At 35.3% G+C, this 23,071-nt stretch overlaps 1 long non-coding RNA gene across 2 annotated transcripts in view; it reads right to left on the bottom strand.

Annotated features, from left to right (window-relative positions):
* The window catches only part of LOC134810342 (uncharacterized), a 446,369-nt gene extending 439,418 nt beyond the window's left edge, over positions 1 to 6,951 (bottom strand). Inside the window, exon 1 of one of the 2 annotated variants that reach the window (XR_010158115.1) lies at positions 6,794 to 6,951. This is a non-coding gene — a long non-coding RNA (uncharacterized LOC134810342). The remainder of the gene's footprint in view (positions 1 to 6,793) is intronic. The other variant, XR_010158116.1, reaches the window with a different exon arrangement.
* Positions 6,952 to 23,071: the final 16,120 nt, after the last annotated feature.

Here is a 23,071-nt window from a genome sequence, read left to right as displayed (position 1 = left end):
ATACCTTTGGCTTCCCCATAATCCAGATTTGGGGTTCAGACACAAATTATTAATACAAAGTGGAATACAAAAGGGTGTCTGCTCTTGAAGAACTAAAGCTGTAGTATGCATTTCATTTCCAAATGAATATCCACTAGCCTATAGTCTTTTTCCTCTCACTCTACTATTTATTTTGTTGTTCACTTTTACCTCTTCATTTTCATTATTTTCTATCTCCTTTAGTTGGATTTTTCAATTCCTGCACAATTTTTAAAATATTAAGATCTTTAATTAAAATATTCTCAGAGAATTTCATAATACTACTCAGATGCCTTAAACATAGTATTTAGAACACGAGTTAATCTTACAGATAAAGACATCTCATTATTATAAGCATGAACTATTGTAAGGCAATGCCTTAAACAGCTTTTAAACTATTGCACTGGCTCCTGTGCTAAACAACCATAGATTTGTACAGTCCTATTTGCCTACCTACTTTTGCTGTTTGATTTCTCTTTCCCTACTACCACTTTACTCAACACATACTTACAGACCATCAACTGTTGTAGGGGATGCCAAGCTAAGCATTACTAGTGGTACACAAGACTTTGTAGTTATATCTGCTCCTAAAAGTGCCCTCTTTTTTTTTCTTTCTCACTTGATATTTTGAATCTGCAATCAGCTTGGAAAATGAATAAGCATAATAATAAATCCTGAGTGGGAGTCTGGGGACCACCTCAGAGTGGCATACATGGACTTTCATTAAATGGGCTTTGTGATTATTGCAACTCTTTTATAGCTTTGGGTAGCCCATCTCTGGATTTACAACTGTTTTTCAGAAAGTTGAATAATAAGTCAGTTATTGGGATGAGTGAAACTTCATAAGCATGGATTCTATGAATAGTTTATAAATTTAATTGATCATTTATGCCATTTCTACTGTGTATGGACAACTACATTTTCAGAAAATGTCTAGTGAACTTAAGTTCAAAGATTTTTCATGAAGCATTCATTATTAATTATAACCAAATATAATTATTTTAGACTGATAGTTCACCATCTTTGTTATCTGTATTGTACAGCCCAACAATGATTTTTATTAAATTAACAATTGAAAGTAATATTGTAAATTATTTTCTATTGGTTTTAAATAAACTTATTCTTTACCTGATTTTTAAGGTGCTGATTGGTAAAGGTCTTGAGACAAATTTACTTTGCATAATCAATAGTAGATACTGTGATAGGGATATGGTAAATGCTGATGATTTATTGAATATTCAGATGTGATATATTATTTCAAAAAAGGTATGATAAGCAGGCATATTTGCTCTAACAACTGAATTAAACACTTAAATATACAAATTTTCTTTAATAACATGAATACTTTAATATTCAAGTCACAGAAGTTGATCACCGATATCTTACTCAACATATTAGACTTCAGTGAAGGAAAGAACTGGGGTCCTAGTGTTTACTGAATGTATACTGTGTACTTGGTGCAGAGGACCATACTGCAGGAGTTAACAGCACAGGATTCTTGGCTTGATTACCAGCCCTGCCACATACTAGTGGATGAATTAACCTCTCTATGCTTCTGTTGTACCAGTCATTGGGATTATTATAGTAATGTATATCTCATACAATTATTGTGAGGAGTAAATGAGCATATGTAAACAGTGCCCACAGAGGCAAGTGCTCAGAAACTATTAGCTACTGTTATTTTATCTATAATCTCACCTATTACTTATTTCAATACTCTGAGATTGATGTCATGCCCACTTTGTTTGGAAAAGGAAACCCAGATCCAAACATATATCATTTATCTGTCCTAGTATCCCTAAAACTGAAACTTACATTTGATTATTGTGAAGTGTGACTGTAGCTAATTCAAGGATATTTATGCAATATCTTTGTTTTATGTTTTTATATTATTCAAGTTCCTAAACTGAGAGAACTGTAAAAATAAATAAAATATGGTTTACCTGTTAATTCTGACCATAGCCTAGAATTAATCAACTTTAAGAAAGGAGAAAAAAAAACCCAAAATCAAAAAAGAAATTTAGAAAAAGATAAAAAGATAGAAGAAGCTGATCAAACAGGCTTGCTTTCATTCCAAAGTTAAAAGTTCAAGACAAAAGGGAGAGCATAGCTTTTATTTATATTTCTTGCTCACTTTCCTAATCTCACTTCTGTCTTTTCCACTGGTTTTCTTGTGACTCTTCATGTGCTGTTTGCTAAGCATATTGTACCTCTCTTTTCCAGTATACCTTAATTTCTGGTCTAATGCATCTTATTGGTTTATATCATAACCTTAGCATCATTGCAAAAATGGATGTAATGGTTTCCTGTACAATAGGAAAACAAATTAACCCCTTGAAAACTGCCTCTTTACTATGTTAATCAGCAATTCCATTACTAACAACTGCACATCCATGCATTTTGGTTGAGTGAGCATCTGTCTCCTGGTTTGTTTCTTGTCAAATTTACAGATTATTCTGCATAACTTTTCACCCTGAATCTCCACTCTACATGACACAGGTAAAAAAGCACACTGCCAAGTGCAACACTCTTTCTTTAGAGAGTAAGCATGCAGTGCAAATTCATGCCGTGAGGATCTGCAAAGCTCCTTGAGCCCATGAACAGGTGTGAAAAATGTGGTGGCAATCTGGAAAAGCATCTTTTAGAAAAGCATGTTTTAGACTATTGTATTATGTAGGCAACAATGAAATTGTTTACCCACAAAACAGCCACTCATAATACTAATATTTTTAATGTGAGGATATAACTTTGAGAATTTAAGTCTATAAACAGTCTCCATTAGAGAATGCACAGGTAAATAATTAAAAAGTCAAAATCAGAATACCAACAATAGCCACATATTTTATACATAAAAAATATCTGCCTTCTTCAGTTGGTATCACAAAAAGAAATATTTCCTTGTAGCAGCTGAAAACAGTAGAATCCAGATCCTGAATATTTAATAGAAAATAAAATGATATTTATTTTTAAGTGCATTCTACATTCAACACAACTGCATACTCACAACAAATCTATTGCGTTGCCCTGACATAGTTACTGCAAAGGTTTTTCCTTTGCTGTCCCAAGGGCCCAATTGATTTATCTGCCAGAAGCCTAAAGCCCAAAAATAAGATAGCTTTGAGTTTACAGAGGTCATTTTTCATTGTCTAAATAAAAATTTCTAAACAAAAATCTCTCATCCTGTTAACCGCAGGGTCCTTATCTCCCCAGAGGCTACAGCAACCTGAAAGAAGCCATTTCAATTCTTTCATGAAGAAAGATAAAAGCAAGTTTTCGATTAGAAAGCCAAGCAAAACCTTCTTATTAAATGGTGGTAACAGTAACTAGTTGAAAAGGCAAAACTGTTCTAGAATGGAATGGGGCGGGGGAGTAGGAAATTATTATGCATGAGACAAACCTTATGAAAAGATTGGGAAGACAATCAGAGACAGTGACATTGGAGGAGGCAAAAAGAAGTTTATGAATCCTTGTAACTTCTCACAGTTGTTTTACCCAAATCCTTAATAAACTGCCTAGCTTTATCAAGCATGTTTTCTTAATTGTGTGTGCCTACTTTTATCAACCAACATTAACTACATGTCACAATAATTATGCATTCAGGCCCATCTTCTCTGATCTGTCATCATTCAGAGTGCTTATGCAGCACAGGCAGAGGTGGAATGTGGCATGTTACCCAGCTTTAGAATAATAGATTTTGTGAGGCTAAGCCAAAAGGAAAATTATCAAAAATGACTTTATAGACTGAGTTTTGATAACGAAGATAAACACAGACACTAATGGTGATGCCCTGGGAAATAAAACAGCCATGAAAGAAAAAGATTCTGCTATTTGGAGAAGTCTGCAATAAGTGAAAGGGAATTAAAAAACATTGCTCATATTTTAACTTAATTCTTTCAGTATAATGTAGTAGTAGTAGAAATGAAATAATTTGGCGGTATGTTTTCATGAAAACATAAACTAGTTTATCCTCCAGTTAAAGAGCTGGGGTATCATTCTTAACATCTCTGAGAAAGAGACATGGTAGGGATTTGGGGGGAATACTTTAATTCAGTAAGCTTAATTTTTAAAGTCTTTTCAGTTTGTCCCATGAATGTATCTCCTATTAATTATTTAGGTTTTTATTAATTTTACATCTTGATATAAAGAGAGACACCCCCACATGAGAGTAAACACTCTGGCATAAACTATAAAGAGTTGGGCTTTCCTTATCTGCCTGCTCTTACCCTAAGGTAGTATCTAAGAATATAAATTTATTCCTCTCAGTCCAGGTATATATTTTGAAAAGCAACTGAATGTGCTCTTTATTCTGTACCACATAAAGAACATACTTTTCCTCCTTTCCCCCAAGAAAATATGAAAATAAGATTTCTACATATTGACTGTAAAATTTAATTGTCACAAAGCAGAGGTTGTCCAATGAAACACTATCAGAAGGCATGACTTCATATTAAATATTTTAATGCTAAAATTATTTTATCTGACAGGGAATATCTAAATTTTTTAAAAGTTTACTTTGCAAGGAATTCATCCTAGTGGATTCAGACAAAGGCCATGTTGCTCAAAACCAGATAAAATATGAGAATATAACATAAGGAATTTTTGTTTGTGCCTGTATGTATGTGTATGTATGTGTTAATAATGCATTAATTGTGATGGCACTGTACTATGTTTTTGTTTTTGTCCTATAGTTATGATGGGTAAGTGGCAACAGTGGCTTTAAGTATTTCTAGGTCAAAATTATCTTTACTATTTCCTATAGGCTAAAACTTTGAAGCCTAATTTGTCACTAGCTCATGTGTTACAAAGGGATCCAGTATTGCCTCATAAGAAAACATGTGCCCACAAGGCCACCTTCAGGCAAAGTGTGATGGTTCTCTATCCAGTGATGAGTATTTATTATATGCCCCAAGTATTGCATATAGGGTACCAAACACAGGAGCAGTTTTACTGCTTCTTAAACATATGAATCTGCCCTCAACCAGAAATACAAAAGACTTCCTCCCTGGGCTTTCATCCAAGAGTAGAATGTTGATCTCTCAGATCTTGTATGCCCATCAAAATCTAAACTGTGTGAACTGTAATGCTTGGGGAAAAAGAAACCCCCAAAACTGAAGGCCATTCTCTCTCTTATAAATTGTAACTTCTGCTTTGAATCAGAACGTTCCACAAGAGGGTATGATATATTGCATTTACTGGCCCCACACAAAATTGATGTCACTGAGTTGTGTATTGATGCCCCGATCCACTCTATAGAAGGATGCATACAACAAAGCAACTCCATAAAATTCCTATAAATAAAATTGCAGTTCACATAGCAAGGTTGCAGAAGAGGTTACACCCTGCATCATCTGATGTTCTTCATATATCAAGATTCACATAGGAAATGTCATTTAGAAATCAGTACTCAAAAAAATCTATGCTTCCCCTGAGAAACTATTAGAGCTTATCTTTGTGGATACTAAGCTTTAGAAAACCAAATTTATCTATTTTATTCCCATTTTTCCTGTATTACCCATCATTTCAACTATTTTTGGGAAACAGGGTGTGGTGTAAATAATAAAAGAAATGGTTAAAATGAATGAGCTCATATTACAAAAGTCCTACAGACTAACTAAAAGGAACACCTGACTCACATTGGCTTGAGCAGCACAGTCATGTTCTAGAGGGAGGTGGTCCATGGCTGGTGCTCAGCAGTGTCAGAAGGACCAGGTTTGCTCCACCTTTCTGCACTGCTTAGACTTTTTTTTTTTTTTTTGGTCTCTTGGTTGTAAGATTGCTGCCACAACTCTGCATAATAAAACTATATTCAAAGATGCGATGAACAAGGAAGGACAGCACTAGCCACACCTGGGTCAGGAAGAAAGTATCACTAGATGCTCGCCCAGCAGACTTTTCCTCATGCCTCATTGGATGGATATAATGAGAACTTACGGCTCCCCTATTGCTGCAAGGGAAGCTGAGAAAGAGCATACTAGGCTTTCCAGAATTTACAGTAGGGGTGGCATGAGAAAGGGCAGTGGCATGAGAAAGGGCAGTGGTATGTGGCTGGTAGATTATCCAGAACAAAACAAAACAAAAATTATGCTCTGCCACAGTTATTGAGAAACCTCAAAGAAAGTTTCTAAATACTAGTCATTAAGTTCAAAAATAATAAATTATCATATGAGTATGGCAATATTATAAAATAGCTAAGAAAGTGGTAGAGTTTTGTATTCATAATCTGGATGGTTACTTTTAAAATGTGTTCATTGTGATGGCATCATACTATCATTAGCTGAGTTCTCAAGGCCCCAAATAACATGAAGTTTACCTTTAGGATAGTGGATGTAAATCCTGCATCAGAATGAGTTCTTAATAATGTCTAACCTTTTTGGCCAACTTCTTGTGAAACCTAATAGACCATCATTGTTTTTATACTGTATGAAGTGTGACAAAGAATAAAACATCCACTCTGCCTGTATCCTTTTTTGTACTATGTTCCTGCATTATTAGCATTATATTTAATTTGCCTTTTCTTAGCAAAAATCTTTTCAAGTCACTTATTCCTTTCATAGGGGTTCATTTAAATGGGTAATATAATTCATAAATCCACTTACCTTGGCATGTAGAAACTGTAATATTTGACATTAAGATTAGTATGCATCAGGCATAATTCAAAAGGTTTTATTCATATTTTCTGATTTTGTCATCATAACAGCCAAACAAGACAAGCAATGTTAGTATCTCCATTTTATGGATAGAAAAAAGGCTTAATGTGGGTTTAGAGGTTACTCACCTAGTAAGTTGCTGAGCTTGAATTCAAAACCAGGTTGGTCTGATCCCAAAGTCTTCTTTCTTAATCACTCTACCAATACATCAGTTAATTGAGTAATCAATCAAAATTCAACCACGCACAGTTCTCCATGAAATGGAATTTTAAGGCACACTCAAGATCTAAGAAAAAGGAATTAAAACAAAACAAATACAATGTTATGGACTTATTGAAGGTAAATCTCTGGGGAAATTCAATGCAATTTTACATTTGTGTATAATGTAAGGTACAACAAAGGTTTATCTCTAGCATAATGGCTAGCATCAGAATGTTCTTAATCACTATAATTTATAAGAAAAAATGAACATATTATATGAAAGCTGAAAACCAAAGGAATATTCTAGTAAACATTCAACCAATAAGGAAATTCAATATTGCTGCAAGGGAAGCTAAGAAAGGGCTTTTATTTTAAGGCCCTATTCAGTTAATTAAAGACTTTACTATACATATTGGAAAAGTCATGTGATTTCTATCCCCAAATCTTCCATGAATGCAGTGGTGACATAAACAACTGTGAACTTCCTATAAAGAAACAAATAAAGTAGCAAATTCAATGACCACCTGAGTATCTGCTGACATTCTCATTAGAATTCTTAAACGCAGGTGGCTCATGCCTGTAATCTCAGCACTTTGGGAGGCGGAGGCTGGCGGATCACGAGGTCAGGAGATCGAGACCATCCTGGCTAACACGGTGAAACTCCGTCTCTACAAAAAATACAAAAAATTAGCCAGGCGTGGTAGCGGACGCCTGTAGTCCCAGCTACTCCGGAGGCTGAGGCAGGAGAATGGCGTGAACCTGGGAGGCGGAGCTTGCTGTTAGCCGAGATCGCGCCACTGCACTCCAGCCTGGGCAACACAGCGAGACTCCGTCTCAAAAAAAAAAAAAAAAAGAATTCTTAAAAGCAGACACCATGCACATGTTGTGGGCCACCAGGTTAGTTCATACTTAATAGCAGTATATTGACTGTCACCAAACAGACCTCATTCTACACCATAATCCAGCTAAAGCATTGCACCATTTCCCCAAATTCTTAGGTTTTTTTGTTTTTGTTTTTTTTTTGTTTTCCCCTCATGGATCTTATGCTGACAAATTTAAATTAGAATGTTTTTAAATGCATCTATTTGACCTTAAATTATGATTCCAAACACTATCAAGCTTTTTGTTCTAACTCAGATGTGGTAATTAAAAAATAATTACAATGCTACTATCTAATAAAATGAAATTTTCATCCAGTCTGCTGTTACATTTCATTTGAATCATCACAAACAATCATTTCATTTCCAGATCATGTTATTAAGAAATAGGTTGTTTGGTTCTTATCAGTCTCTTATTTTCTTTGAGAAATTAGGTATTTCCCCTGTTTTACCATCAATCTGTAAAGTGATAAAGTTTATTTCTAATTATTTAGATTTGGGTGCAGAATCTCATATAAATCGGGTTCAAACTTATTTGATGTAGGGAAAACAGTGAAAAAGTTCTCAGAAGCATGAACTGATGCTTGGGTATAGTTGTTACGGACTACAAAACACAGATGCTGTTTTACCCTCTTTTCCCCAAACCAGTCTATGTTTACACTGAATCACTTCCTAGAGCTTGAGAAATCTTGTTTAGCTATTTTTGTGTGTTAAATAGTTTTCCAGCTCAATGTCATCAATTTTTACGCTCAAACAAGTATGTGTCTCCTTCTTGAGGTTTGGTGGCATATATTGCCAAATCAATTACATTCAGAATCATGCATCCAGTCCTAATTTAGATAGGTTTGAAATTTTATTTAAAGACCTTTTATCCATCCTACTAGGAACACCGAATATGTGATATGATCTGCCAGATGGCTTCACCTGCAGTCTCACTTCACACATGTAAAAGGGCTTGCCTGGTATAGAAAGTCCCCAAACAAGTAAACACAAGCATCTTTCTGAATATAAATAAAATTATCTTATATAAAAATAATCCTTTCAATTGAGATACTTGTATGTTCCTAAATTTTTGCCTGTATGAAGTTCAACGCACTCCACAATTTATTTGCCACCCTTCCCAGTTAAAACTATTAGTACACAAACAATAGAACTGGTCAGAATCTTATAGGGAAGTTTAATATGGTCTCTGTCTTCAAGAGAATAATAATAAATATACAATGTAATCTAATTTTGACATCCTTTCAAGTGTTCTGGGAATATAGTGATTTACATATGCTGTTAGGCCTGGAGGTTTTCAGGAAAGGATTCCCTGGAATAGGTGATGTTCTAGCTGAATCTTATGAGTTTAATTTGGCCAGGAAAAGGTGAAGAAAGCATCTAGCCAGAGAGAAGATCCCCAAGACAGGTACGCAGGATGGTCAGGAAACAACAACCAGATTTTTATGCCAGAATATAAGGCATGAGACATATTAGTGGGACCTGAGTCTGGAGACTGGATACAAGTGCCAGGTAAGGCCATTCTAAGAGGTTCAAAATGTACCATAGATCAAAAGGAGTCAACAAAGGGGTTTAAAAGGGAAATAGATGGGTTAGGTTTTAGGTCTGCATTTTTAAATTATTGCTTTAACTGCAATCATTGCCACAGGTTGACTAAGGAAGAAAAATGAAAGGTATGATCTCTCAGGGGGGAGGAGTTTCTCCTAATGAGATCTGCCTCCTCACATGCAGAGACCGTTGAATCTGTGAGTTCCTTGTGCACATCTAATTCTGGACTTGCATTCTACAGCTACTTTTTCCCTCCCCTTCATGAGTTAAGCCTCATGTACCATTCTCTTCCCTATACCCTGATTTAACTTCCTTAATTCTACTATTCTCTAAGACTCCAGTCAACTCCTATCAACTTCCTTCTCCTGGAGAAGAGAAATAAAAAGAAGCAAATAAATTGCATTCTTCAATAAAACAGGCTGCAAATGCATAATATTAATCATATGTTTACATATTTCACATACCAAACTATTCTAAAACCAAACAGCTACAGTGTGGCTCTATGTAATTAGTTTCCTTATATTTTATGTTTATCCAGTGATATATCCATTTTATGATAAAAATAATTTTCGTAGATACATATACAACACCAGCCAATGACATAAAGAATACAAGTAAAAGTTATATTCCAGGAAAAAATCAAATGATTAATTCCTAAGTGTTCAAGTAGAACATTAAAAGAGAAACAAATAGTACCATACACATAGGTATGTGTGTGTACATATATACACAACTATGGGAATAATTATTTTTCTATTTTAAGATATGTTGTTGAGCTTACTTGGTTGCTAGAAAGATCTTTGTAAAAAGCACCCTGAAATAGCACCATGGAGACTTAAGACAAAAAAAAAAAAAATTCCACTACTGTATAGCTTTCCGTGTGGAAACCATAATGCTCTTGATAAAGACCGTCATGTATTGGGACATATATGCTGTTTTCTACTATTTCTTTGATTAGCCCTCATTCTTGCTCTTCAGGGTTTCTATCATAATACAAGAAAATAAAATTTTAAGCCCAGAAGGATTTTTACAGTAATGCAAGCTATTGATCGGTGCATTTTTTTCAACCAAAGCTTACTATTGCGTCCAGATTCCTTACAGTTCCAATATGCCCAGCGGGTTAATATTAGGTAAGGTACAAGCTGTTAGAAAACTACTAGTACATTTTTTTTTCCACTCAGTGTTGCTACATATTTCAAGCTCCTATGGGGAAATAACGAAAACTTTATTTCTTTGTTTTATCCAAACCTCAGAGTTCAGATATGCTTTGAGTGAAAAAGGTCAGTCATAAAGTACTCATTCAAACCATGATTTTCCATTGTTGGTTAATGCTAAGTTTTTTGTTTGTTTGTTATTTTTTATTTTTATTTTTCATAATTTCAAGGTAGTTTTTCAGCCACATCCCCTGCCCTGCCTACCCCCTCTAGTAGTCCCAAGCATCTCCTCTTCCTATTTTTATGTCCATGTGTACTTGGTTGAAACATTTATTTTCAGGGTCATGATCACGCTTGTTGTCTCACACAGAATGACATCCTAAATAGCGACCTCCCCCACCACAGAAGACTAGGGGTAAACTATAGACATTGTTATTGTCTTCTCTAACTTAACATCTTATCTTTCCACAATCTGCCCCTTCCAGTCTCTGCTTGAACCTTCTTCTTCTGACTTCTGGTCTCAGGTCCTTTGGCTATTACAGCTAGATGCATCCTATGCCTAATCTCTAGAGACTGGCCTTCATTCAAAGGCAACTTTAGGAAAAGCTTAAGCTTCAGGGGCCCTCCTTTGCGCAGACCCCTTCCATGGCCCTGAGTGGGACCTAGCAATTTGCCCACAAAGTCTTTCTTTATAGTTATGTTGAAAATGTTACAATTTTTATGTTTGTTTGTTTGTTTCTCCCAAACAAGACTACCCCTCCCATATTTTATAAGCTTCAGGACCCACAAAACCCAGGATTACTTTTAACTTCAGAACTAAGCTGGCTTTTTGATTGAAGTTCTCCTTCCAGAGCTCTTTTCTCTCCATCTGCACCAGCTGGGTTCTACTCACTGAGGCCGGTAGGCATGTTCTGGCTTGGCCCCTCACTCTTCAAGACTTCCGGGATCACTGCCCTGCCAGGTTCAGCTCTGGGTCCTGCTTATCAGTGTAGCAAAATCAGTATAAGAGAATGAAGTACAGTAAATAGTAAAAAACAAAAATTGCCCTAAAAGCATATATGTGAATAAAATGCAAAATTCAGACCCCCAACATAGGATAGAAAACAGTTTATTTTCATCATCTGCTGCCAATTTTTCTGGGACTTATCCTAGAATCAGATGAAAACTGAGAAAAAGAAAACTTACTTTGAATGCCAAATATATCTAAATATCTCTGAGTGACAAGGTTTAGCCACAGATCTTGGGTCTTGAAAGTATGTTTGTTTCCACCTAAATGCCTGGCACCATCAAAGACTACAGAGCAAGTAGATGATGCTATGCATGTGGGGCTGTCCACCTGCAGAATGGCAGGTGGAAAATTATTCAGGAGAAGGAATTTAATTGGTGACCTTTAAAATAATGACTCATTACCTTAAAAGACTTTTATTATGTCAGCATGAGTACTTCAATTGAAATTAATATATTTAAATCAAAAACAGTAGGTCTTATTTAACCTATCTTTAACCAAAAAGTACATTTTAAATAATTTATTGTGATTCTTTACCTTCCTCCTTCCCTTTTCCTCCTTTTCCTTTCCTCTTTTCTTTGTTTCTTCCTTTCTCCTTCTTTTCTTTCTTCCTTCCTTCCTTCTTTCCCTCCCTCCATGAAACTCTCCTTTTGTTTCTTGGGCGGTTTCCATTTGCTCATTTGCAAATCAAATAGTAACTGCAGAGTAGATTCTAACTCTAAATAGTCAAAGCCCTTTCTCCATCTCCTGGATGCTACTGACCAAAGCGACTTCAGGATTAACTCTCCTAATCAGGCAAATAAGTCAGGCAGACCAGCATTCAATTTTTGATTTGGCTCCTATTAGCTGCTACATGAATTTACCTGGACATAGAAATGAGATAATACATGGAAAGCACCTAGTAATGATCTGGGCCCTTAACAAAAGTTAGTTAATTGCATTCTTCCTCACAACTTACTACTTTTCTCCTAAATGACCCAAGAAGAGAAAAGTCATGGCATATACTATATGCCCACCCCTTAGGCAGCCATTTCAGTTCTTATATTTGGCCTGCAATTTGCCCAAAAAGAATGACTGAGATGGTTGGAAGCTCATTAACCAATATGCTGAATGTATTATATGACCCATAAAAATTAGATTCCCACATGCTAACATGGATGTGAACCTAGTGCAAACATGTACAATCAGGCAGGTACTCTAGTATCAAGAAAATATGCAGCTGGGCAGAAGCTGTATTTACTAGGACATGCTTGTGATTTTCAAAGCAAAATTTTGCTACCAGTTTTCATTATATTCTGGACTATGTAACTTTTATGGCATACACATTTATAAATAAAAGCATGAGAGCCTCTAAATCACTGACTTAGGCTGAAATGATGCCTCTAGGGTTTGGGATTATAAAAAAATAAAAGGAGACCTAGCAGGGATCATAAGGCAATATCCTACAGGAAGCAAATTGATACCTGGGATTACAGTAGCAATTCCTTTCTGGCATTCATGAAGGAACATATTTTAGATAAACAAATAGGCAGAACATTTTGGATCTCTGTAAATAGATCTGAAAAGTCAGGCAAGAGCCTTTCCCTATATGGGTGCAAATGACATCATTCATAACCTTTTGAGCAACTGGTACATTTGGAAAAGCTGTAATTTGCAGATATGATATTAAAGTTGAACTATTCACTCTATTTTACATTATAGTCCTATTGGCAGGACATGAGAAAGGCAATCTATGACTATATTTTTCATGATTTTTTATTTTAATAATATAACTTTACCTGTAATGCTTCCATATTAATGTAAATATATGTATTTATGGACCTGAAAATAATAAATACTGATTTATGCCCATATCAGTCTTTTATTATAAATACCACGATTGCTTTTTTTTCCTAATAGATATACACACATAGGAAGTTAAGTGCCACACAGAAGAGATACTAAATCATAGTTATTTTCTGTTTCTCAGTTACATATTCAACAAGTATCAGTGTGCAAAGTACTAAGGAAGGAGTTTGGAGGAGCTTGAAATAAAAAAGGACACATCGTGTTAATTTAGAACTAATAGGAGAGAGGAGATGCTACACAAATGCTTATAATGCAAGAGGAAACTTAGTTTGCTCCATGAAAAATGGACAAACACTGGGCCATAGGATTGCAAAACAAGGCAGAAATATGTCCAAGACAACACAAAAAAGCTAAAAATGTCATTTAACTATTCCTAGAATTATAGACAGAATTTTGAAAAGGAAAATGTTGGTGAGATATAGTCTAAGAGCCTGGTTTTAGGTAAACTTGTGTTTGTTCCTATCAGATAAAACTATATGAATCTAAGAAATAGGATTAAATTCTAATAATTTACTTGACTTTAGAGCATATAAATTTCACCAATTATTTCTAATCTGATGAAAAGATCAAAGTATGTTAGAGATAAGAAACAATGTGAGCAAAAACAAAAAAACTACTAACTCTTTACTGGTTATTTTGTTTGAAGCTCGATGACTAGAGATGGAAGGATGGAGTAGCTTTACTGACATCTTCTGGGAAAACTCTATGGCATGTCCAGGGAACACTGTAGCTTCAAGTAAGACCACATATACTCTATCCTATTTTGTGGAGCACTTATTTTAAAAGATATAAAAATCTGAAACATCAATAACAAAGTATTACATGTTGGTTATAGTTTCTTTTTAGTGCATTTTTTACATTTAGTTAACAATGAAAACATATTATTTTGATTTTATTTTAATATACATACATCTGGATAGCATATAGGATATAAATTGGTTGTGCTTGTTTGATAAAGTACATAAATTACTCTCCTTTGTTTTCATGCCATTCCCTTTCATTATTTATAGTTATGCTCAGCGAAGAGAACAAATAAATCGTATGATGACACCATACAAACCTCTGTTGGAAATATTACATGTTGGCATACACTAATCCCTTTCACAGGGTGAAGGCATTGCAAACAGCTCCTCATGCCCTGAGTTTCCACTGTGCACCTAGGGTCACTCCTGGGCATGTGTATAAAACAAATGTTACTACTGATGAAAAGCAAGCACTCAGGACCTGGAGAAAAGCACAGGGTAGGAGTGTTTGATACATGAGTAACGATAAACAAGAATTCTCACTTACTTAAAAATTAGTTGCAGGCCATTACTAAAACAACTTTCCCATCAACTAAACTTATGCTAATAACTCCTGGGTTTGAAAAATTACCATGGGTCAGTACCAGGATATTTCACATTCTCGAAGGTAATAATTCAAGTATCAACGAATGCAAGATACATCTGACTATACTCCTTTGCATAAGCAGTGTAAAAATATTCAAAACCAACAGAAAAAAAATGCATTTGTATACTCGGTTTGAATAGAATTAGTGAATCAGGACCATGCAAACGAAACTTAGGTGTGAAGGAAACATATCCAGAGAGAAAAGGAGCAAGATGAGCAAGGATTGCAGGAGGATGGGGGAAGGGGGAGTTGAGGAGGACCAAGCAAATAGCCTCTTTTTACATTGAGATGGTTTTGAGAATAATAATGTGCTAGTTTCTTTCTTTCCTTTTTTTTAAATCCAAGTAGCTATTGAAGATTGTAATGATTTCATTCTAAAAAGCAATGCTGGAAAGGCTCTTCGGAGATTGCCAACTCCCACTGTGCAGAAACACTGTGTCCCTGCGTGCTGGTGTAATGGAGACAAACAAAAGAAACACTTCAAGAAAAGGGGAGGCAGAACAGGGAAGGCGAAAAAGCACAGAGAATGTGGTTCCCAGAGAAACAGTAAGAGTTTTAGCAATGACCAAAAGCAAGCATAACTACCCCCCAAGTTTGCAACTGATGAAAGTTAAATAAAAGGCTCAACAATTTAAGAAATATATTACATAATGATATTCTCAGTCAAAATAACAGTAACTTGTCATCAACCATAATGATCTAGTCCAACTTGCAGTGATACCCACTCCCCACTTTAAACTGGCCCAATTTGATTCAATCTTTTCAGGCATCTATCTGGACTCCTATCAGAACCAATATATCTATGAAAGATTATTGGTTATGGAAATGTGTTGCTCTGTTGCTTCGGTCTGCCTGCATCTCTACCATTCTTTTCCTTTCTTTCGGCAAGATCAATGTTTTCAGAATCAACATATATAACTACACAACGAAAACATCCTAATTAGGATGAAACTCCTTAGTTACTTCAGTTCCTATAAAGATTTAAACAGAGTTTATTACTTCCAGATTCTGACCATTATAAAAAGGTCAATAATAATTACTGTTTATTTGCTTTCAAATGCTCTTAATGTGAAAGTTTTCGAGACGGTGAAAACTAGTATTCATAGAAAAACTCATAGTCAACTTTTAGGACAGAAGATTTAAGTTCGTTTTCCATTTCAAATAATTTTAATTACAATGTGTCCATTTTTAACCTACTGAAAGGAAAAGGAGTAAGTTTGCTTAATGCCATTATTTCCATACCAGGAATTGATGCTTCTTTGATATTCGTTATATATCTTTGCATTCTAAACCAACTTATAATCTCTGTGTTATTCATCTTTCTATATGGTTTATCCGAGGCTTATCTGAGGGATTTTTTTTTTTATTGTTTGGTATGAGTACATTTTGTAAATGGTGCAATGCAAAAAAAAAAAAAAGGCATCTGTTTCTTGTAGCTAGCAACTCACACTCTGATAAAAGAATTGCACTGAATCTTTTTGATGGAAGATCCTCATATTTCTATTCAGAAAGCAAATCACCAAATCTGAAAACTTTGAGGAAAGGCATTTCAGGCAACAAAATGGGGAAAACATGGTAGCCAAAACCACCATACCACAAATGTTGCCAAAATTATTTTTAAGCTCCCCAATTCTGAGAACAAGGATCTTAAACCTTATTTAAGTTTTTGGGTTTTTTTTTTAAGAGACATGATCTTGATTATGTTAGCATATTTTCACTGTGTTACAAAGCCTATTTCTAAAAGTTATCAACAAATAGAACTTTTATTAATTATTATATAAAAATATTTTACTAAAGGGCACAAAATTTGGTTGAATAAAACTCTTTCATATAGGCCACTTACATAATAGCTGTTTAAAATACACTTAATAACAGAGTAGCTATTAAATATAGCTGCTATATGAAAGGAGAGTAACAAAGAACAATATAGGAATTCTGTTCTCCCTGAGAGTCGCTATTAATGATTATTGAATAAAGAAAATCTTTTTTGCTTAAAATGATTCAAGAACATGAAAGACCTAGCTGTTAACAGGCATATCCATTCTTACACACTACACTCAAATGTTTCATTTTGATATCTCTTGTCCTTTTTGATTTAATTATTTAGTAGTAGTACTAGCATATCATACATAATAAAATAGTTATTATTACATAATAGGGAATATTTATGGAACATTTATCATGTTCTATACACTGTTATAAGAGCTTTAAATATACTGACATATCTAATTCTCACAACTTAAGAGATGTATTTTATTATCCCAATTATTCAGATGAAAGGTTAAATAACTTGCCCAAAAGCAATTGCATTTTAACCAGAAGCCCGAATTAAACCTAGGCAGTCTGACTGGTGTATAACACTTCTAGTATTGATAACTCAATGCTTTCAATGCCTCAATATATATTCATTTGAATATATTCCAATTGCATTGAATTTTTTTTACAGTATCTCCAAGCAGTAAAAAAAAAATATATATATATATATGATTTACTAATCAAATTGTAATACACCATTCAGAGGAAAAACCATGATTATCACACGTGTATGTCCATTCTCTAGAAAATAAGGCTTTAAAAGGTAGGCTGTAGAAAGAAAGGCAAAAGCACCCCTGACTGACTTCAAGAAAGGGGAGAAAAAGATGGAGGCCACCCCAAACTCCAAGGAAGGACAACAGATTTCAGCTATTTCCTTTCTTTTCCTTTTATTTCATCAACATTAACAGGGTTAGAAGAGATTACTGTTTGTGTTATCCTTGTTACCTACTTCTTATTTTTAAAAAGGGAAGTAAGTGAAAAGGAAGTGTTGGTCAATTAAATGTTTGTTGATTATGGGGCATGGGCTTTTATTTTCCTCTTTCCTTGCAAGAGAAAGACAATTATTTTTTCTAGAATACCATTTTTTAAGAAAATACTTTAATAGCAAACGCTGTCTCTTTTCTTTCATTATGATGCTTAACAAGAAAATCTAGGCAGGTGGTCACTCATCCCCAGCTCAGAAGTGGGTTGCGGGTAAACAATTAGTAGGTCAGCCTGAAGAAACAACTTTGCTAACAGGAGGGAACTCCAGATGATGATGGCCTATGGTGGTCTAACCCTCACAAGTAAGTCATCTGCCTATGGCCGTTCATACCTGGAACTGAGTTTCTATTTACATCTAGGTTAGAAGCAGTGGAATTAGAAGTAAAGCAACCAGGACGGTGACACACAAAGTTGAAAAGACACAAGTTGTGTCCTCTAGAAGCTCACAACCTAGGGAATGAGTGAGTAGCAGAGACTGAGAGAGTTTACTATGAGAAGCTTTAAGGTATTGTACAAGTTATTAGGGAGGATAATGCCACATAATCCACGAAGGGGCAGGGACCGAGGCAGTGTAATCAAGAAGGCTTCACAGAAGAGATGACTTGTTTCTGGGTCTTGCAGAAGGTTTTGTCGTCAAGCCAACCCAAGAAAACAGGGAGAGGAATATGCAGAGATGAAAAACATTTCTTGCCAGAAGAAAAATAAAACAATCCAATCAATTTCACTTGTGCAGAAATCAGCCCTTAGAAACTACTTACAAACTCCAGCAGAGCAGAAGGTTTCTCATCCATTTCCAGCAAGTTTGTAATCCCACATGGGGCTCTCCTCATTCATTTACCGAGAGTATGAATATGGGGCAGTAGTGGTGAAATCACCCAGCAATGATTTTAACCCCTCAGCCTTCCTTCATTTAGTCACAGCACCTTCCTCCCATTTTGCTACTCCTCTGTTTGGAGTTCTGTTCAGCAGGGTGCTTGTGGCTTTAAAAATGCAAAATGTTTGCCAAAAGGAACAGTTTTGCCATGTAGCAAATGTTCATACTGTGTAATGCTAATTTATGTCCTTTCCTATAGTTATACAGGTTGCTATGTGCAATGAATTAAACATTAATGAAAATTATTTGATGATGCTATTAGGGAATATATTGAGGAAATAGATGTTTGAATGCAGGTGTTGCCACTCTAATGTGGTAACATTTTTTTTTTCCAAAAATGGAAAAGCCACAGAAATGAAAGCATTTGGAAAATGCAACTATTGAAAAACTTAGCACGAGGAATTTTCTGTTCCTTAATCTAGGTACTAGATACATGGATGTGTACTATTTGAAAAAATTCAGCAGCTTTCAACTTATGATAGGTATACTTATATATTAATATGTTTAAGAAACTTTAGCATCAACAATGAAATATTTAATACATTCACAATGCAGAAATATAATCATAGTTTTTGGTTCCAAATCTAAAATAAAAGCACCAGATAAATAGGAGAAAACCCTTCTCCACACAGGAATAGATTGTTTCAACTCTTGAAGAAATGGAATCAAACATAGTAGGTATTCTGGCTATATGATATTCCAGGGAAATTTGCCCAATATATATACTTATGAATGAAGTATGAAATACTATTTTTTAACTTTTATTTTAGCTCAATATGTTGCTGCTTTTGTTTGTACCTTTGTGTTTCTTTCTGTGTAAGAGAAGTGAACTGCCCTAGAGGCTGACAGATAGTTTATGTGGCATTTAACAATAGAGAGGGAGGTTCCGTCAGACAAAAGTGGCGATGAGCTGACTGACTTCATGGAATACTACAGGTGGGAAAATTACCTTGATGCTTTCTACTCGTGCTGATTTTTCCTTTTGCTGACACTTCTGATGCTCTGAAAGTTGCTTTGCTCACATCCTCTGCTACTGGTGTCAAAGCACACTCTCAATCTTCACATGCCAAGAGAGGAGGAAAACCTTATTTCAATGCCCAAAAGACTTAGCTCCTGTCAAAGATATTCATTTAACACTCACAGTTGGTCTATGGCAACTTGAAGATGTTGTCTTAAAGTGTAGGGCTGGTAGGGGGTGGGGTGGAGAGGAAAAGGCCTGGTTTTCTAAGGAAACCTTGTGCTTTCCACATCCTGAAGGCAAGTAATAAATGAAAAGTGCATTTCCACCTGTTATTTAGAAGATCTAAGCTTCTTCAGGAGGAGGAGGTGGTAGCCAGAACAATAAGGCCATTTCAATTGACTAAGAAAAAAGACTTTTCAACAGAATAAAGTGTATTACTCGCAAAGCTTTCTCCTATGATTGTCGCACAATCTAATTTCTTATTTAGCCTTAGCCAGTTGCAGCTAATACATTTCATTAAAAAAATTATTGCCAGAGTTAATTGCAAGCTTACAATTTTCTTAATGTGTTAAGTGCTACAAATAGCATACCAAAAACATGGTCATTCCTAAATATGTATGGCACTTTATCCTAATCTATATGAAATAGGCACATGAAACTCCAAGTTATTTATAAAAAGGTAATCAAATATTTTAGTAAAGAGTTGCTATCTGGCTAAATTATAGACAGATGACAAGCCATCCTATTTACTCTGACCACATACACATTCATAACATATGTTCATTTCAGGTCACTTTTTCATCTTCCTCCACCCCTACTCCAACCCCAATATTCTTTATGATCATCTTGTTTGTACCATTGCAAAACCTATCCCAGAACATAGTGAAGTATGCAAACTTCGTTCATTGAGTCCTTTTTTCTTTCCTTAGACTATTTTTAAAAACTGCATATTTTACACAATAAATCCTAATTCAGCCAATACCAGTTCATTCAAATAGCATCTGAATTTTAAAATTGGCTTCTTTTCAGACAATTAGTCGGGGTGCCAATTTCCCAGTCAAATAAAATCATTTTCCCATTAACATTTTTGGTTATATAATCTGCTATACAAATATAATACTATTAAAACTCAATGTGCAAATTAAGTCCCTAGAATATCTCAGTTGCTAATTTGGTCAGATAACTCCAAGCATACATTTTGCTGTCATTTAAATTGGAGATTTTTCTGCTGGCTGATTGCTTTCCAAGGGTGAGAATGTGGCTGAAGAGCCCAGTGCATGTCTCAGATTTTCCACACTTCATACACATGGAAGCTGTCTTTGGGCTGGGACTCTCTCCTCTGTCTGTAGAGCATATTGTACTTGCAGCCCTGCCTTTCCTCCTTGTAGGCTGCCAGACACATTTGCCCAAAAAGAGTCACTCAGTCTTTGATTTTTTGCATGTAAGTTTGGCCTGTCTGATGTTGTTTGCACAGCCATGCCACATTGTTAGAAGTTGTGATTCAATGTGTCCTTGGAGCCTTTCTTTTGCCAGCCCTGCCTACTCCTACTCACAATGCCCCCATTTCGGCTCACTGTTGAGCAGCTGACTCAGGGCCTTAAAGTGAACCATCCCCCAGGTTTGCCCAGTTCCCATGCTTGCTGCTGTGCTGATCTTCACTTCAGTTATAGGCCCAGCTGGGGGCACACTTTTAGTAATCCTGCTTTCCCATTTATGTCACATATGTCTTGCAGGTGATGCGGGAAGCTGCCTGCGACATCTGTGACAGATCCAGACCTCCCAACCATATGGAAGGTTGGACAGTACCAAACATTTGATTGGATCCAGAGTTTGGTGCCACATTTGACTGCCAACCTCCTAAAAGGCACACAGGCCGTCTTGAGTAGGTTTCCATTTCTTTGTTTCCCAGAGCTACAATTCAGAGTTGTTTGATTTCCAACCAGATCAGTAATAAAACACCATTATCACCTACAGGTTAAAGATGAAGGCTCTGTGGTATCAGACAAACTGAGACATAAATCCTGTTTATAATACTCTGGGGCACTGCTCTTAGATAAATTACTTGATCTCTTTAAGTTGAAGTTTCCTTATTTGTAAAATTATGATGGTAATTGTTTCTATTTCATGGAGTTAATAAAAGATACAATTATGAGAGTATCTCATGTTTGTAAATAGTTTAATACACACATGTAAATAGTTTAATACACACAAAATATACACAAGAACTCAATAAATGTTAGCTATTAGAATACGTACGATAAAACTGGGTTCTTTAGGCATTACTATAGCATACATGACTTGCAAAAGTTGTATGTTATATTTATTTGATTAGCTCTAAGTTTATTGATTTTATTGTAACTTTCATTGAATCTGTCTTGGAGAATGTCAAAAGGTAAGTCTCCAATTCTTGCCTCAGTCTCTAGACCAAGTAAAATATTTCAATCCATTTCATACTTCCTTCCAAAAAAGCATTAACATTAATGCTTCTTCCACCCTATGAAGGAAGACAGGAATGTCTTGAATGTCAGGAATGTCTTGAATGTCTCAATTCAACAAGAGTTCTTGAAGTCACCTGGACTTCTGCTCACTGCTGGTCTTTCCCTTGTTTCTGTCTTTCTGCTACTCAATTCAGAAAATTGCAGTATAGAATTGGTTACCCAGACCCTCATTCAGTTTCATGTGTTTGACCTTTGAGTCCAGTTAATTAAACCATTATCTTTAGTTCTGTTTCCCACACTGACTTGTCACTGTGATATCATCTAACCTCACAATATCCTCTAGCAGGAGAAATGAAAGAGATCTTAACAGGCATCTTGTCTTCCATGGAATAAATCCATTTCTGCCTTTTGAAGAGTCTGCTGAAAGACTTCTGCTGAAGAAGACCTTACTTGCTTAGTTGAAAATCCTTTCCAACTGATAAATCACTGCCCTTTATACAATCAGAGACTGCCTACTTGGCAGTCTACTATATTATATTGCTTACTATGAACAGAATACATCTTTGCATGCCTGATCTTCAAAATATTGAAAACAACTATAATGGTATCCTTAAATTTCACCTTTTCTAATTTAAGCATACTCAATTCTATCATTCTTCATGATTTCTAGCCCTCTCCCCATAGAAATAGTCATCTTTAATTAGTTCTTAATTAATTATAGTTTATATATGAACTGTAATTTATTTTGTAGAAATAAATTGTTCCTTAAATGAGCACAGCGAAGCAACACAGGAATTGAGTAAATTTTTTGTTGTTGTTCATAAAACATTTTACCAAAGGCAGTGGTCCTATTCCTCTTCTTGCCCTAACTTGCCCTAAATTTTGCTCCCCAGGGCTCTTTTTTAAAATGAGTTTTCTATGAAGATTATAATTTTTTGTACTAGTTTTGGCATTGCTTTCAGAAATATGTTATGTATTTGAACTCATTCTTGGTTCTAAACTCCTTATACCACCTCTTGCGTCGATATGCTTTCCAGGTGTGGGTAACACATGGAGCTGCACACTCGTAGCGTGCCACCTCTCTTGCCTTTCTCACTACAGCTTTTTAAAATTATAAATCAAAATTCCTTTTTTAACCCTCCATCATTTTCTAACTATATTCATCTTAAGAGTCCCTGAACATGGAATTATACCCATATTTCTCTGAACTCTGAAATCTACTGACTGAAATTATATGGTGATCATATTTGGCTATGCATTTATGTAACTATTTAAAATTCTAACATAAAAATATTATTTTCTCAAAAGGT

This window comes from Pan troglodytes, chromosome 5, assembly GCF_028858775.2.
Source record: "Pan troglodytes isolate AG18354 chromosome 5, NHGRI_mPanTro3-v2.0_pri, whole genome shotgun sequence".
Lineage (NCBI taxonomy): Eukaryota > Metazoa > Chordata > Mammalia > Primates > Hominidae > Pan > Pan troglodytes.
Note: the sequence above shows the minus strand (reverse complement) of the source record. Positions and strands in the feature narration are given on the sequence as shown.